Raw genomic sequence first — 20,074 nt, forward strand, 5'->3', positions numbered from 1 at the left:
TGACAATTGCATCATTCACAGAAGGTGTGCGGCAGGTGTGGGATTAATTGGGCCTATTTATATCCCCATCGCTCACAACTTCTTAATTTCATTTTCAGAAATTGTAAAACAGTTTGTGTTAACTCTATAGACACCAGCCCCCTATATACCAACTAAAGTCCATTTATATTAAATATTTAAGTACGAGCATCCCAGGGAGAAAACTAGAATAGCAAATGAGCAAGTGTGCTCAGGTCAGCGCTTTGTGGTAACTGCAGGTATTTGCATCACACTGCTGAATGACCAATAGCCACCCAGTACTGTACATTGCAAATGGGCTGTTTCATCTGAGCTCAACTGTGTTAACCCTGACCTAGTCGAGGTTAGTCGAACCCTGTTGTTCTGATTATCAACATAATGTCAATAAATCTTACAACACTGCATCACACACTTAAAGCAGTTTTTGGCAAAAACACCCACCACCACTGTCAAGTGCATAGGAAAAACAACCATAGTTTAACTGCAGTGGAGAAGATTGGATTTAAATAATTGCAAAATACTGCATGTTTGTATATTGAAATAATGAACATGTTAATGATTATTAAAAATACCAATTGTAGTTGTTTTTTTCAGACAAACATAAAACTGTAGGCCACTGTTTAGTGTCTGAAGGGGACACTGTATGCTAACCAAAGCCCATGGCCAGTATACAATATTTTTCTGTATGCATTATTTTCTGTTGAGCACTACTGACACCGTTGAAACGGTGAGTCTTAGGTCGCCTGCGAATACATTAGTCCAATCAATGCGGCTGAACCTGGTGTGTAATCCCAAGGTAACTGCTCACAGTTAACACGTTTTAATACGTTAATTCACGTTTTAAGTAATACAGTGTCCCCTTCAGACATGTTAAAGGAGAAATTCGGAAATAACATACAAAACTATGCGCGAGTAAATACCATCCTAACTCCTAACATCCAAAAAAAAAAGAAAAAAAATAACAATAATATATATATATATATATATATATATATATATATATATATATATATATATATATATATATATATATATATATATATATATATATATATATATATATATATATATATATATATAATTGCATGCCCGGTATCTACGATATGGAGTCTTGCATGCCCCAGTAGCTGCAATATTGAGTCTTTCCATCCACCTCCGGTTGCTTCATTCCGGAGGTCCATGCAATTTATAAATATATATATATATATATATATATATATATATATATATATATATATATATATATATATATATATATATATATATATATTTGCATGCCCCGGTAGCTAAATGCTTAGTTACGGCGCTGGGGAAAACCAACGCCCTTGGCCAGTATACAATATTTTTCACTATGCATTATTTTCTGTTGAGCACTACTGACACCGTTGAAACGGTGAGTCTCAGGTCGCCTGCGGATACATAAGTCCAATAATTGCGTCTGAACCTGGTGTGTAATTCCAAGGTAACTGCTCACTTTTAACACGATTTAAGACGTTAATCCACGTTTTAAGTAATACAGTGTCCCCTTCAAACATGTTAAAGGAGAGATTCGGAAATAACATTCAAACCTATGCGCGAGTAAATACCATCCTAACTCCTAACATCCAAAAAAAAAAGAAAAAAGAAAAAAAATAACAATAATTAATATATATATATATATATATATATATATATATATATATATATATATATATATATATATATATTTGCATGCCCCGGTAGCTAAAAGCTTAGTTACGGCTCTGGGCAAAACCAACGCCCTTGGCCAGTATACTACTATGCATTCGTATCTAGGTGTATATGGTAGCTAGCGTTGTGTTGGAGCAGCAGGACAAGCTCGCCATCCCGCCCGCTGCTTTCCTGCTCACCAAAACACAACGCACCCAGGGGAGAGATACCATGGTAAATAGGTAACCTATTTACCATGGTATCCCTCCCCTGCGGCGGCTGCTCTTGATCTCGGCTGCTCTTGATCTCCGTGAACGCACCCGCTGTCACATTGAAGCGCTTGAAAACACAGCACAGCATTCCCTAATAACACTTGCAATGCATTATGACTTCAAAGGTATGACTTTAAGTCTATGACATTATTATTTATTGATTTTATTTTGTTTTATTTCTTTGATCACCAACTGCCACGACAACACACTCGTTTTTTTTTTTTTTTTATGCAGTACTCCTGACGAACTTCACCCATTGACCGCATCGTACCGGCTCTTAAGGTAGCTTGTGTTGGAGCAACAGGACAAGCTCGCCATCCCGCCCGCTGCTTTCCTGCTCACCAAAACACAACGCACCCAGGGGAGAGATACCATGGTAAATAGGTAACCTATTTACCATGGTATCCCTCCCCTGCGGCGGCTGCTCTTCATCTCCGGCTGCTCTTGATCTCCGTGAACGCACCCGCTGTCACATTGAAGCGCTTGAAAACACAGCACAACATTCCCTAATAACACTTGCAATGCATTATGACTTCAAAGGTATGACTTTAAGTCTATGACATTATTATTTATTGATTTTATTTTGTTTTATTTCTTTGCTCACCAACTGCCACGACAACACACTCGTTATTTTTTTATGCAGTACTCCTGACGAACTTCACCCATTGCCCGCATCGTACCGGCTCTTAAGGTAGCTTGTGTTGGAGCAGCAGGACAAGCTCGCCATCCCGCCCGCTGCTTTCCTGCTCACCAAAACACAACGCACCCAGGGGAGAGATACCATGGTAAATAGGTAACCTATTTACCATGGTATCCCTCCCCTGCGGCGGCTGCTCTTGATCTCCGGCTGCTCTTGATCTCCGTGAACGCACCCGCTGTCACATTGAAGCGCTTGAAAACACAGCACAACATTCCCTAATAACACTTGCAATGCATTATGACTTCAAAGGTATGACTTTAAGTCTATGACATTATTATTTATTGATTTTATTTTGTTTTATTTCTTTGCTCACCAACTGCCACGACAACACACTCGTTTTTTTTTTATGCAGTACTCCTGACGAACTTCACCCATTGACCGCATCGTACCGGCTCTTAAGGTAGCTTGTGTTGGAGCAGCAGGACAAGCTCGCCATCCCGCCCGCTGCTTTCCTGCTCACCAAAACACAACGCACCCAGGGGAGAGATACCATGGTAAATAGGTAACCTATTTACCATGGTATCCCTCCCCTGCGGCGGCTGCTCTTGATCTCCGGCTGCTCTTGATCTCCGTGAACGCACCCGCTGTCACATTGAAGCGCTTGAAAACACAGCACAACATTCCCTAATAACACTTGCAATGCATTATGACTTCAAAGGTATGACTTTAAGTCTATGACATTATTATTTATTGATTTTATTTTGTTTTATTTCTTTGATCACCAACTGCCACGACAACACACTCGTTTTTTTTTATGCAGTACTCCTGACGAACTTCACCCATTGCCCGCATCGTACCGGCTCTTAAGGTAGCTTGTGTTGGAGCAGCAGGACAAGCTCGCCATCCCGCCCGCTGCTTTCCTGCTCACCAAAACACAACGCACCCAGGGGAGAGATACCATGGTAAATAGGTAACCTATTTACCATGGTATCCCTCCCCTGCGGCGGCTGCTCTTGATCTCCGTGAACGCACCCGCTGTCACATTGAAGCGCTTGAAAACACAGCACAACATTCCCTAATAACACTTGCAATGCATTATGACTTCAAAGGTATGACTTTAAGTCTATGACATTATTATTTATTGATTTTATTTTGTTTTATTTCTTTGATCACCAACTGCCACGACAACACACTCGTTTTTTTTTTTATGCAGTACTCCTGACGAACTTCACCCATTGCCCGCATCGTACCGGCTCTTAAGGTAGCTTGTGTTGGAGCAGCAGGACAAGCTCGCCATCCCGCCCGCTGCTTTCCTGCTCACCAAAACACAACGCACCCAGGGGAGAGATACCATGGTAAATAGGTAACCTATTTACCATGGTATCCCTCCCCTGCGGCGGCTGCTCTTGATCTCCGTGAACGCACCCGCTGTCACATTGAAGCGCTTGAAAACACAGCACAACATTCCCTAATAACACTTGCAATGCATTATGACTTCAAAGGTATGACTTTAAGTCTATGACATTATTATTTATTGATTTTATTTTGTTTTATTTCTTTGATCACCAACTGCCACGACAACACACTCGTTTTTTTTTTATGCAGTACTCCTGACGAACTTCACCCATTGCCCGCATCGTACCGGCTCTTAAGGTAGCTTGTGTTGGAGCAGCAGGACAAGCTCGCCATCCCGCCCGCTGCTTTCCTGCTCACCAAAACACAACGCACCCAGGGGAGAGATACCATGGTAAATAGGTAACCTATTTACCATGGTATCCCTCCCCTGCGGCGGCTGCTCTTGATCTCCGGCTGCTCTTGATCTCCGTGAACGCACCCGCTGTCACATTGAAGCGCTTGAAAACACAGCACAACATTCCCTAATAACACTTGCAATGCATTATGACTTCAAAGGTATGACTTTAAGTCTATGACATTATTATTTATTGATTTTATTTTGTTTTATTTCTTTGATCACCAACTGCCACGACAACACACTCGTTTTTTTTTTATGCAGTACTCCTGACGAACGTCACCCATTGCCCGCATCCTACCGGCTCTTAAGGTAGCTTGTGTTGGAGCAGCAGGACAAGCTCGCCATCCCGCCCGCTGCTTTCCTGCTCACCAAAACACAACGCACCCAGGGGAGAGATACCATGGTAAATAGGTAACCTATTTACCATGGTATCCCTCCCCTGCGGCGGCTGCTCTTGATCTCCGGCTGCTCTTGATCTCCGTGAACGCACCCGCTGTCACATTGAAGCGCTTGAAAACACAGCACAACATTCCCTAATAACACTTGCAATGCATTATGACTTCAAAGGTATGACTTTAAGTCTATGACATTATTATTTATTGATTTTATTTTGTTTTATTTCTTTGCTCACCAACTGCCACGACAACACACTCGTTTTTTTTTATGCAGTACTCCTGACGAACTTCACCCATTGACCGCATCGTACCGGCTCTTAAGGTAGCTTGTGTTGGAGCAGCAGGACAAGCTCGCCATCCCGCCCGCTGCTTTCCTGCTCACCAAAACACAACGCACCCAGGGGAGAGATACCATGGTAAATAGGTAACCTATTTACCATGGTATCCCTCCCCTGCGGCGGCTGCTCTTGATCTCCGGCTGCTCTTGATCTCCGTGAACGCACCCGCTGTCACATTGAAGCGCTTGAAAACACAGCACAACATTCCCTAATAACACTTGCAATGCATTATGACTTCAAAGGTATGACTTTAAGTCTATGACATTATTATTTATTGATTTTATTTTGTTTTATTTCTTTGATCACCAACTGCCACGACAACACACTCGTTTTTTTTTATGCAGTACTCCTGACGAACTTCACCCATTGCCCGCATCGTACCGGCTCTTAAGGTAGCTTGTGTTGGAGCAGCAGGACAAGCTCGCCATCCCGCCCGCTGCTTTCCTGCTCACCAAAACACAACGCACCCAGGGGAGAGATACCATGGTAAATAGGTAACCTATTTACCATGGTATCCCTCCCCTGCGGCGGCTGCTCTTGATCTCCGTGAACGCACCCGCTGTCACATTGAAGCGCTTGAAAACACAGCACAACATTCCCTAATAACACTTGCAATGCATTATGACTTCAAAGGTATGACTTTAAGTCTATGACATTATTATTTATTGATTTTATTTTGTTTTATTTCTTTGATCACCAACTGCCACGACAACACACTCGTTTTTTTTTATGCAGTACTCCTGACGAACGTCACCCATTGCCCGCATCCTACCGGCTCTTAAGGTAGCTTGTGTTGGAGCAGCAGGACAAGCTCGCCATCCCGCCCGCTGCTTTCCTGCTCACCAAAACACAACGCACCCAGGGGAGAGATACCATGGTAAATAGGTAACCTATTTACCATGGTATCCCTCCCCTGCGGCGGCTGCTCTTGATCTCCGTGAACGCACCCGCTGTCACATTGAAGCGCTTGAAAACACAGCACAACATTCCCTAATAACACTTGCAATGCATTATGACTTCAAAGGTATGACTTTAAGTCTATGACATTATTATTTATTGATTTTATTTTGTTTTATTTCTTTGATCACCAACTGCCACGACAACACACTCGTTTTTTTTTTTATGCAGTACTCCTGACGAACTTCACCCATTGCCCGCATCGTACCGGCTCTTAAGGTAGCTTGTGTTGGAGCAGCAGGACAAGCTCGCCATCCCGCCCGCTGCTTTCCTGCTCACCAAAACACAACGCACCCAGGGGAGAGATACCATGGTAAATAGGTAACCTATTTACCATGGTATCCCTCCCCTGCGGCGGCTGCTCTTGATCTCCGTGAACGCACCCGCTGTCACATTGAAGCGCTTGAAAACACAGCACAACATTCCCTAATAACACTTGCAATGCATTATGACTTCAAAGGTATGACTTTAAGTCTATGACATTATTATTTATTGATTTTATTTTGTTTTATTTCTTTGATCACCAACTGCCACGACAACACACTCGTTTTTTTTTTATGCAGTACTCCTGACGAACTTCACCCATTGCCCGCATCGTACCGGCTCTTAAGGTAGCTTGTGTTGGAGCAGCAGGACAAGCTCGCCATCCCGCCCGCTGCTTTCCTGCTCACCAAAACACAACGCACCCAGGGGAGAGATACCATGGTAAATAGGTAACCTATTTACCATGGTATCCCTCCCCTGCGGCGGCTGCTCTTGATCTCCGTGAACGCACCCGCTGTCACATTGAAGCGCTTGAAAACACAGCACAACATTCCCTAATAACACTTGCAATGCATTATGACTTCAAAGGTATGACTTTAAGTCTATGACATTATTATTTATTGATTTTATTTTGTTTTATTTCTTTGATCACCAACTGCCACGACAACACACTCGTTTTTTTTTATGCAGTACTCCTGACGAACTTCACCCATTGCCCGCATCGTACCGGCTCTTATGGTAGCTTGTGTTGGAGCAGCAGGACAAGCTCGCCATCCCGCCCGCTGCTTTCCTGCTCACCAAAACACAACGCACCCAGGGGAGAGATACCATGGTAAATAGGTAACCTATTTACCATGGTATCCCTCCCCTGCGGCGGCTGCTCTTGATCTCCGTGAACGCACCCGCTGTCACATTGAAGCGCTTGAAAACACAGCACAACATTCCCTAATAACACTTGCAATGCATTATGACTTCAAAGGTATGACTTTAAGTCTATGACATTATTATTTATTGATTTTATTTTGTTTTATTTCTTTGATCACCAACTGCCACGACAACACACTCGTTTTTTTTTTATGCAGTACTCCTGACGAACTTCACCCATTGCCCGCATCGTACCGGCTCTTAAGGTAGCTTGTGTTGGAGCAGCAGGACAAGCTCGCCATCCCGCCCGCTGCTTTCCTGCTCACCAAAACACAACGCACCCAGGGGAGAGATACCATGGTAAATAGGTAACCTATTTACCATGGTATCCCTCCCCTGCGGCGGCTGCTCTTGATCTCCGTGAACGCACCCGCTGTCACATTGAAGCGCTTGAAAACACAGCACAACATTCCCTAATAACACTTGCAATGCATTATGACTTCAAAGGTATGACTTTAAGTCTATGACATTATTATTTATTGATTTTATTTTGTTTTATTTCTTTGATCACCAACTGCCACGACAACACACTCGTTTTTTTTTTATGCAGTACTCCTGACGAACTTCACCCATTGACCGCATCGTACCAGCTCTTAAGGTAGCTTGTGTTGGAGCAGCAGGACAAGCTCGCCATCCCGCCCGCTGCTTTCCTGCTCACCAAAACACAACGCACCCAGGGGAGAGATACCATGGTAAATAGGTAACCTATTTACCATGGTATCCCTCCCCTGCGGCGGCTGCTCTTGATCTCCGGCTGCTCTTGATCTCCGTGAACGCACCCGCTGTCACATTGAAGCGCTTGAAAACACAGCACAACATTCCCTAATAACACTTGCAATGCATTATGACTTCAAAGGTATGACTTTAAGTCTATGACATTATTATTTATTGATTTTATTTTGTTTTATTTCTTTGATCACCAACTGCCACGACAACACACTCGTTTTTTTATGCAGTACACTCTTAGAAAAAAGGGTACAATATAGAACCCTAAAATGTTCTATCTACTGGTATAGATTTGGAACCATTTTGAAGTGCTATATGGAACCTTTTAAAATGGTTCTTTGGAAGAACCCTGCATTAGAGGTTTAATAAAGAACCACCATGGTTCTTATATTAATGGTATAATACAGAACCATATTGGTTCCTCTGAAGAACCTTCTATTGAGGTTTAATATAGAACCATAAGAGTTACACTATTGAACCTTACAATTAACATTCTATGGAGGGTTGTTTGGTTCATCTGAGAAAAAACAAATGTATACCGTTAAGAGCTCTTCACATCCTTTAGAATCCCCCAACCTCAGAAGTGTAAGTGCTTTGATAAATCACTCAATTCAGGATGCCAACAATTTATTTATTAAACATTTATATAACAATTTATTGTTTTTACAGGTTAAACCATTAGAGTAGTTTCAGGTTTAGTTATATACAGTTTTACACCGTTTTATTCAACCTGTGTGTTTTTAATAATTAAACCATATTATTTACACAGTGAAAAAAAGGGTCTCGCAGCAAACTGGAAAATAAATCTATGCATCCCACAGATTTTACTGAAACTTACACAAAATACATTTTCAAGAACATGTAATAGACCTTGAAAAAGCTGAGATAAAATGTATATTGAAACTGATGAACGTGGGTTTCTTTTTTCTTATTCATTTTTTGGTGGCACAAATTAGAAGAGCTACAGTACAGTATTTAGATCAGAGCTTATTATGAGTTTATGATATCTATAAATTAAGACTGAATGTTTATTAGTTTTTTGAGATCAAAACTTCTATTAAAAACAATTTACATTTGTTATAAACAATTAATTTTCTAATCAGCCATTTACATTTAAAATAAATACTTTTTTTATATGTACAATTACATTTTTATATCAAATATTCTGTTTTTGTAATCAAATTAAATAGTTGACACAATAAATTCATTTAATTTCAGATTAAATGTTAAAATGGCATTCCATCAGATCAATATAATTATTCCCCAAGTAAAAGTGCAGTTATTTGACTGTACATCTTTAACACTGGCAAAGGTACTTTGTCAGAGATACTCAGCTTCATGAAGTACCTTTCCATGAAAGTCAGACAATTTTTTAGAGCTTTAGGATACTCAATGCCCAAGGAAAAATAAAGAGAAAAAATACATTCAACAGCAAGGGTGATATCCATTCCTGGATAATCACTGAGTATCTCAATTCCATCAACAGAAACAGAGATGTCATCTGCTGCCAATGGGCTTGTTGTTCCCTTGAAAACGATAGTTGGCGTAGGTGATGGTGGTACCTGTATAGATTTTAAAATAATAATTAATAACTTTATTCAACAATAAATTATGTGAAATTGTACTTCAGCAGCATCTCACCATACCTACAAGCAGTGGCGGCTCGTGTGGTGGGGCTGCGGCTACTTTAAAGGGATTTCGTAATATTCCTCCCTTTAAAAACATTTTAACTGTCGGATCTCACTTAAAACAGCGAGGAACGTCTTAAACTCCTGTTAATTGCCTACAAGTCTCCCTCATAATTCATTAAGTACACATTTATGGCAAGCCAAATTAAGAGATACCTTTAAATATTTAACAGATATCTTTAAATATTTCAAAATATCCTTAAATCAGTTGAATATATCTTTAAATATTTTGAAATAATTAGAGATATCTTAACATATTTTAAGATATCTCAAAATGGTTTACAGATATCAGGAATTAATTTGGAGATATCTCAAACTCATTTTGAGATATCTCTAAATGATAATTTGACTTTGTATTTAACATTGAAAACATCAATTCAGTTAAGCTACATTTAAAAAGTAGAGCTCAATTAACTTACTTGGTCAACAACAAACAGATTTTCCCTCTCTCGAAACAAAGCTGGCAACAGCAACAATGCAGCATTCATTCTCAGTCCTACAAATAGGGTATCAGATCATATACAAAGTACAAAGCAAACGGAAGAATGTTGAGCAACCCTGGTCTGAGAGGTACAGGATCTTTGGCTTTGCATTCCACCAGTGCTCTCAGTTACATTCATGAATTCATTATTTGCTAAACTGCACAGATAAAGAATAGTTTAAATGATTTAAAGGTACCTAAAAAAACACACACACACGACTGTAGCTCTCCAGGACCAGGACTGACCACCACTGATACAAACGTTATTGTGGATTGGAGCAAAAAAATGTTAAGAACAGTATCAACAAAGTTTCTAAAAATCTGTTCATGCAGGTTTTTCGCATTGGTTTTTATGCCCCTGTGAGAGTTAAATACCAGCTATCTTCCCCATGAAATATCATGCTCCAAGTGTATGAAATGAAGTTGCATCATTTTCTGTTTAATAGTTATTTATAGATCCTATTCTGAGATAGGTCAAAACAATTTGATGTACAATAAATATTTCTTATACATTACCATTTCCCTGTGTCTTATCTGAAGCATCTTCAATGTAGGACATCACAGTAGTTAGAAGATGCCCACTAGAAAGTCTGAAAATAGCATCTACCATTCTGGATAGGCCACTCATTAGGTTCCGTTCCAAGTTTACTCCAAAACGTAGTTCTACTTCGTGCAACAGCTAAAATACAGATGCTAAAGTTATTATTATATTTATTTATTTATCATATGCCTTTATCCAAGGCGATATACACAGCTGTAAAAAAGAGTTGAATACTTACAAATAATGTAGTAGTTAAAAAAATCAATAAATAAAACAAAATCAAACTAAACTGAATGCGAGCAGAAAGAAGTTGCATGGGAAAAACCAGGAGCAGTGGAGTTTTGTAAAAGCTGGAGCAGGTGGATTGCTGATGCAGAAAGGTCACCTAGGAGGACTAATTAAAGTGATTATACATGCTTATAACTAAAAATATTAATTTCTCATCAATCACCATAGTAGAATAAAAACTAGTACCTACCAGTTTAGGATGCTTTAGGAATGGAAACAGACCAAGGACTTCTTCAGTGGACTTCTTCTCCATCATTCTTTCCCGAGTGTGTACAGTTCTATTCATGCTGTCACATATGGCTTCAATGTTCGGCCTCAATTTCGTTATTTCTTTTCTTATGGAGTCCAAGTGTTTGGCAATACTATGCTCGTCTTCTCCTGGGAACTCCTCACTTTGCATCTGCAATATGTATCATAACGTTAAGTAATTCAATACTTATGATCAGGCATTTACTGCATGTATTCTCTGTGCTTTTCTTTACTCTGGAAAAATGCTAAAGATCAAGTACTCTCCATGAAAGCCAATTAGCTAATAAACTACACAATCGCATGTATGTACATATATAAAGTATGTAATTCTATTTCAATCTATTTCTGTCAATGCAGATCCAAGAGTTAGGCTTACAGATTCTCTTCTCTTTTTCATGAGCGGTTGCTGTTGCTCTGGTGCACGCTTCCTTCCTCGACCCACAGCACCAAACTTTTTTTTCATGTCTTCTACAGTCTCCACTGAAATAAGTGTCTTTCTCTCTTTTTTGAATTTATTTCTCAGTATTTCAAGTAGAGTAGCCTGAAACAATGATAGAAAGTTAAACCTATGTCCATTATCTGGCTATAAAAAATACATATCAACTAGTAAAAATATATTTAACGCTGCATAATTTTGACAAATTAATGTTTATTCGACTATTTCTTTTATGAATATAACTACCAAATGTATACTCACATATCCAGTTTGGCTGTCATCCCTTAGAAATCTGTACTTACAGCACAAAGTACTTAGCACAGTACTGTACATTATGTGGTCTGGATACCTAAATATACAGATTAGAAAATAATATAGGCATATGAATTGTAAGTGAATTGTAAGAAAAATATATATTTGAGAAATAATGTCATGAAATACAGTTGCATTTTACAATTGCTTTAATTTACAAAAGAAACATGCTGAAAAGCATTATCAAAATGAATTTAATAAAACTTTTTCTCTTGAATAAAATATTGCTGTTATGATAGATTTAAAAAAAAAATAGTAATCATTTTAAAAATGAATATGCTATTTTATGTTATGTAATTATTCTAAAATTGGTTGCCTATGTATCTAAAACAAACACCGAAATCTCAGTTCTTACAGCGTATATTTGCTGAGGTCATCAAACAGAGTCTGTATTAGAGCTGCACGAAGGGCAGATTTGTCTTTTGATTTGAAACCAATGTCCTTTCTATCAAGGGCCATCTGTACAACTGGAGGAAATATAGGCAATGTATAACATGCGGTCCAAACATGAACACTTGTTGAGGTTTGTGGCACTTCTCTGCATTCTACTGGTAGCACCTTCTCTGAAACAATATGCTCATTTGCTTTTGTTCTATGAAAATACAAAAAACAACAAAAAAAAACAATATTTCATAATTTTAATCACCTGAAAATATCTAAAGACTTGATATTTAAACAGAGCCTTATAATATAACAGCCATATTAATTTTCTACACAGAAGTTTAAAACCATACATTCCCAGTCCTCATTTTCAGGAATTAAACTAGTGAAAATACCTCTCTCTCTCTCTCTCTCTCTCTCTCTCTCTCTCTCTCTCTCTCTCTCTCTCTCTCTCTCTCTCTCTCTCTCTCTCTCTCTCTCTCTCTCTCTCTCTCTCTGTGTGTTTCCATAAAGAAATGTACTCCCATAATATACATCTTTCTTACAATACAACATTACAATACAAAAAGCGTACTGGTAGTAGTAATTTATACTTTTCAAAGTGATTCCTGTATAGTATGTGGTATTTAAATGTAAATACTAAAACACAACAATAGACTAACATAATGTATAATATATTTGTCACTACATACCTTTTAAGGTTCTCGAGAGCCTTTAAAAATTTGACTTGGTCCTTCATAGTTCGGAAGATCTTTCCAATCATATGTTCTGTCAGACCTAAAAGAGTCTCACCATCTATTTCTTCACCTAATGAACAAAAAAACATAAAATTAATCAGAAAAATAAGCACCAATGTTAACCTGCCGTTGTAATTAATATCACAGTTTTAAATGCAAGCAGTACCTTATACACAGTATGATGAGGTGCAATATATAAACATCCATCACTGTCTTCATAAGCATCTAGTGCATGGTAGTCAACTTCATTGCCAGGTGTTAATGTACACCACTCATGCAAAGCCTCTATTTTGAAGGCATGAAGGTGAGAATTAAATTCCAGAGCAAAATACAGTTTCCCACACAAAATCCATGTACACCTTAACTGAATGATATGCAAGATTTTGAAAAAAATGGGTAAATCCTCATGGACTACATCGACAATGAAGTAATCCTTGACTTCGTATTTCACGTGATCCACAGTTAGTTTCTTTACTTTCAGTATGGTTTCATCAGCTTCAAGTTCACTGGCTTGAATATTGCATTTTTCAAGAATAATGTCTTTCAAAGATGTAGATGATAGCTGAACAACACAAGACCCTTCTTGCTCATATGACTGATGCAAAGCATCTGCACAACAAAAATCCCAACACTGTCTTTGTTGATGTTTTTTTGCTAAAGTAAAGCAGATGTTCCGGAAGTTCCACACATTTCTTGCAAGCCGCTTAAAGTACTGGTGCTTTCCTTCAAAACGTAAGCACCAAAGTGATCAAAGTGGTCCAAATTCAGCTAGCAATCTGGGGTAGTGTACCAAGTAATGCAATTTTGGTATAAAATTACCAGGATACAGTCTATTAAATTCGCTGAGAAATTCTCCAATTAAAATCTGCAAATGTGAAAGTGACGACTTTTTCACAACAGGAGACATTACAAAGTCTACTATTTCACGCACCGGCGTAGATTTAGCTAGGGACGGTAGGGACATGTCCCTACCAATGTCAAGGGACCGTTGAATTGTCCCTACCAATAATTTTGATAAATCTTAAACGTCTTTTGTCAAGTCATTTTATCTGCTCCACAAAGGGTTAACTCTCTCAAGCCCCCCGCCCCTCCCCCTCGTTAGTCCTCCCTCCTCCAAAAAAAACAAAACAAAAAAAAAAACGCTAATTTGATTGACTTTGGCCCTTCCATACTGCATCACTGTAACACGGACTCAGTGCGTGGCTGACGTCAGGGACCAGCAGAGTGTGTTGTTTTCATTGAAGTGCGAAAGTGCACAAGGACTCGGGAGTGAAAGGTAAATCTCCGGGTTTAAAATAATAAAAAAAAATTCTAGTCATTCTTAAACGGTGTACATTGTGCCACAATTTTCACATTTATTTAAAAAAATAAGAATAAATATAATCAGTTTAATTCGATGTTTGTGTTTGTTGGTTAATGCGTTGTCATATTATTTCAATCCTCCTTCCTCCCTTTGTAACTAACTTACTCCTTGCTTGATATTTTTGTATCAAGCGAACACGAACATATGTATTTGATTGAATGGACAGTGTGACTATCCAGGCGGCTAAATAAATGCACTATATTATATAGGCAGTAATAAAAAATATATAAAAAGTCAAATTAATGGTGGGGGGGGGGGGGGGGGGGGACGACGACGACGACAGATATACAAATAAATGTCAGTGCGGCGTGAGTAAAAAAAGGTTGAGAACCGCTGGTTTAGGCTGGACTCTGGAAAGACGCTCATCTGAAGTTGCCGCTTGCCGGTCAGGCTGATATGAGTGTGAGCCACTGACTGAATGAAAGCCAGGTGCCGCGGCTGAAGGTATTGTCAGCTCGTCAGCAACATAGTTTGAGAGAATAAAGCTACCTACCTACCTACCTATTACGTTAGCGACCCATTGCTAGCTGCTAACCCAACGTCCTTGGTGGCTAGCTAGCTTGTTTCACAGCTAAATCATTATGTGTGTGTGTGTGTGTGTGTGTGTGTGTGTGTGTGTGTGTGTGTGTGTGAGAGAGAGAGAGAGAGAGAGAGAGAGAGACTTTTAGAGTGAGCAGTCACAGAAAATATGAGCTCCTGAAAATTTAAAAATGTATGTTTCTTAGTGAAATAAAATGCCAATTTAATAACATAAACATATGTATAGTAGTACTTAAAGTAGTATTTAACGTAATATGAAAAAATAAGAAAAAACATTTTGATTAAATATTATAAAAACACCAAAAGAAGATCAAGACCAAAAGAAAAAAGAACACAGAGGAAAGGGAAGGAAGGAAAGAAGAGAGAATTAAAGGAAGAGAAGAAAAATTAAAAGAAAAGGAAAGAAAGGGAAAAAAGAAAGAGAAAGAAAAGAAAGAAAGGAAGAATGAAATAAGAGGAAAATAAAGGAAGGAAGAAAATCACAGAGCAAAGGGAAGGAAGGAAAGAAGAGAGAATTAAAGGAAGAGAAGAAAAATATTTAAGAGAAAAGGAAAGAAAAGGATAAAGAAAGAGAAAGAAAGAAAAGATAGAAGTAAATAAAAGAGGAAAATAAAGGAAGAAAATTACAGAGGTAGAGGTAAGCGTTTTACACTACCATCATTTTATTTTATAATTTTATAGTAATAAATACAAAAAATACTACAAAAATTAAAAGTTCAGCAGTAGTTTGCTTTTAAAAAAAAATAAAATAAAAAAGTTCCGTTTACTTTCAAAAAAGCAGCCGTTGGCAGTGACAGTTGGAAATTGCAACAAAGTGTAGTAGATTCTCCCGGTTGCCATGGAGACGAGTCAGAGTGCAGAGAGCAGGGAGTTCCAGTACCCGGCTGAACTGCGCAGCGCACAGGCCAGGAAGCATCATAAACTGAGCGTGCTGAGAGAGAACCCGGAGTGTCTGTACACAGACTACTCTGGGACAGGAGACAAGAAGATGAGAAGCAACCTCATCTTCTACACTCAGCACCTCAATGCCTGGCACACTGCTGTGTGTAAGACGTACAGCAACGTCACAAAAAGAGGGATCTGCCAAGGTAGACAGATCCTCTTAAGAGAAGACTCTGACCCGGACAGCACAGTCCTGAGTATTAATGTCTACCACAGCGGAACTGTGTTGATCCAGGGCAGTGAGGCTAGCCTGACCTCCTTTGAAAAAAAATATAAACAACTAAAAGAGGCAGCAGAGATTGAAAAAACAAACACTACAGCCAACGACCCCGAGAACACCGACCCTGAAGACCCTGAAGATCCTACCTCAGACAGCACATCACCCGACACCAACCTGCCCACCCCCACGAACCCCAGCGACACCCAGCACATGCGGGAGTGCCTGGCCCTGCTGGAGCTGGAGTTTGTGGAGTTCAGAGAACTTACACTGGCCAGACTCACGGAAACCAGCACCCAGCAGCTCAGAGATGAGGTGAGCCAGCTCAAGAGAGAGAACAGGGTGGCCATCACCGAGCTGACCAGCGAGATGAAGGACCTGCAGCAGGAGAATGCAAACCTAAGGACCCAGCTGACCAGCGTCAAGGAGGAGATGCAGCGCAGAGAGAAAACCACCAACAAGGAGCTGCAGGGATTGAGGGAGCAGCTCCACAGATACACAGCCCCCCCCATCCCTGCTCCCCGTGCTACCACCCTCCCTACACTCCCACCCCCGCTCCCCCCCCGCTCCCCCCCTATTCCCACCCCCGCTGCCCCCCGCACTCCCACACCGGTCCCATCCCCACCCCTGCTCCCCCCCCGCTCCCCCCCTATTCCCACCCCCGCTGCCCCCCGCACTCCCACACCGGTCCCATCCCCACCCCCGCTCCCCCCCCGGTCCCCCTCCCACCCCGCTCCCATCCCCACCCCTGCTTCCCCCCCGCTCCCCCTCCCACCCCGTTCCCCCCCCCACCCCGCTCCCACCCCCATCCCCACCCACACCCACAGCATGCTGGCCAAAAAGAAGACAAACGCAGAAGTGGCCCTCCTCATTGACAGCAACGGGAAATACCTGGACATGAGGAGACTGTTTCCCAGCCGGCGTGTCAACAACATCCGCTGCACAAACACGGAGCGAGCCCTGCAGCTGCTGAACCGGGACACACTGGGGAGCCCGAGCTGCATCGTCATCCACACCGGCACCAACGACCTGGGCTCCCTGCGCCACGACACCGCCAAGGCCGTGAGAAGGGTGGCTGAGAGAGCCACGCAGGAGTTCCCCGACTCCAGGGTGGTCATCTCCACGCTGCTGCCCCGAGCCGACACCCACCCACACACCATCAACGCTGTGAACGCAGAGATCACCAGAGGCTGCGCTGCGCTGCCTAACGTGCACCTGGCACACCACCCCACAGTGGGGCCCTGGCACCTCTACGACAAGGTGCACCTCAACCAGGAGGGGGTCAAAGTCTTTGCCAAGACCCTGAAGGATGCAGCCATGGGCCGTAGCCCAGCCAGCCCCCCTCGCAGCAGTGCCAGCAGAGGCCAGCGTAGCATGCAGCCCCCCCGCACTGCAGCGCACACATCCCGCCCCCGCAGCACCGTACAGCCGCCCGCCATCCGGCCCCCCACTCGTCCCACTACCGCCAGGCTCAGCGACCACCAGCAGCAACTCAGCTATGCTGCAACTCTGTCCCGGCCCACCCCCCCAGCCCCCACCGAACTGGGAGAGATCAAACAGCTCCTCAGCATCCTCTGCTCCAGGCTGCTGAACTGAGACCTGCAACACTCGGGTAGGGAAGAAAAAAAAAAAAAAAAAAAAAAAAAAAAAATATTCTACATGTAAATAACTACAAAAATAAATAAAGTATAAATAAATAAATAATTATTAATACTACTAAAATAATTACTATACTTGTACTTTACTGTTTAAAGGGAACTTAAAATGATAAAAGGTTGTGTTATTGTTAGACATTTTATTTCATTAAGAATAATATTGGTTGGATTACATGAGTTCATTTACTGTTAGCTGTTGGAACATTCAGGGCCTGTATTCCTCTGCTTTTGGGCTGAAGAGCACAGATCCTGAATTTATTAAAAATACAAAAGATGTCGATGTGATAGTTCTGTTGGAGACATGGTGCCGTGCAGACGCGCTCACACACTGCCCCTCAGGCTACAGGGAGGCGATAGTGCCCTCTATTAAACTGAGCACAGTCCGGCGCGGCAGGGACTCAGGGGGGATTATAGTGTGGTACAGAGAGGAGCTGGCCAGCTACATCAGCCCAGTCAAACAGGGCCAAACACACACATGGCTCAAAATTAACAAGGGAATAGCCCAATGTCAAAATGACATATACCTGTGTGCAGCATACACCCCCCCTTCTGAATCCCCCTATTACAACGAAGAGTATTTTAACACCCTCCACACAGAGATCGGCCATTTCCAGGCCCAGGGGAATGTGCTGCTCTGTGGGGATTTCAATGCCAGGACAGGCTCAGAGCCTGACTGTATTAACACCCAGGGAAACAGCCATGTATTTGGACAGACCCCTCTGTACCTCACACCCACCACAATCCAGAGAAACAACCCTGACCGTGCCGTGAACAAAAATGGGAGAGAATTAGTGCATCTCTGTCAAGCCCTAGGTCTGTACATCGTTAATGGCAGGATCAGAGGGGACTCTTTAGGGAGGTTCACGTATTGCTCAGCTCTTGGGACTAGTGTAGTCGACTATGCCATCACTGACATGGACCCCTCCTTTCTAAGTGCATTCACTGTCAGGCAACAAACCCCTCTATCGGACCACAATCAAATCACTGTGTTCCTGAAAAGAGGAAGTCAGGCAAGCAACACACAAACACAGCCCAGTAAGCTGTACAATCTGAATCAAACATACAGATGGGCTCCAAACAGCACCGAGGAATATATCAAAGCAATCAGTTCCACTGAAATAACTAACACCATTAACACTTTCCTCAACACTCTGTACCAACCTAATATGACAGGACTAAATCTGTCTGTTAATGACATCAATCAGATATTTGAAAAAGCAGCCATAATGGCAAATATTAAAAAGACCAAAAAGAAGATCAATCAGAAACAAAAACACACACAGTCATGGTTTGATGATGAATGTAAATCAATACGAACAAATCTAAGAAAATTATCTAATCAAAAACACCATCAACCACAAGACACAGACTTACGTCTGAGGTACTGTGAGACTCTAAAACACTACAAACACACCCTCAAACAGAAAAAACAAAAACACACAAACAAAACCCTCACAGACATTGAAAAATCTGTTGACCAAAATCAGTTCTGGGAAATGTGGAACAATTTAAACCCAACAAAACAACAAGAATTGACGATACAAAATGGAACAGTTTGGAAAAATTATTTTGAAAACCTTTATAAAGATATTCAACAAAAAGATCTAACAGATAAACAAAATGAAACTAGAGAAAAACTGAAATTACTTGAACAATCAATTAAAGATAACCAAAACACAATTGATGTTCCAATCACCCTACAGGAATTAACTAAGAAGCTGCAGGCACTGAAAACCAGGAAAGCCTGCGGCCCTGACAGCATCAGCACTGAGATGCTCAAACACAGCAGCCCTAAATTACAGGAGGCAATGCTTAAATTGTTCAACATGGTACTAAGTACTGGTTACTTCCCTGACATCTGGAACCAAGGGCTTATATCCCCAATTCACAAGAGTGGAGACAAATTCGACCCCAACAACTACCGGGGCATCTGTGTGAGCAGTAATCTGGGGAAGGTGTTCTGCAGTATCATCAACGCCCGGATACTGGCCTTCCTTACCGAACACAATGTCCTGAGTAAGAGTCAAATTGGATTCCTACCAAATCACCGCACAACAGATCATATTTACACCCTACACACCCTAATAAACAAACACGTACACCAAAAAAATAAAGGCAAAATTTTCGCCTGCTTCATTGACTTTAAAAAAGCATTTGATTCTATTTGGCATGAAGGTTTATATTACAGAATTCTTCAAAGTGGTGTAGGGGGTAAAATCTATGATATAATAAAATCAATGTACACAGAAAACAAATGTGCAGTCAAAATTGGCAACAAAAGAACTGATT

The sequence above is a fragment of the Acipenser ruthenus genome, chromosome 3 (assembly GCF_902713425.1).
Source record: "Acipenser ruthenus chromosome 3, fAciRut3.2 maternal haplotype, whole genome shotgun sequence".
NCBI classification, from domain to species: Eukaryota; Metazoa; Chordata; class Actinopteri; order Acipenseriformes; family Acipenseridae; genus Acipenser; species Acipenser ruthenus.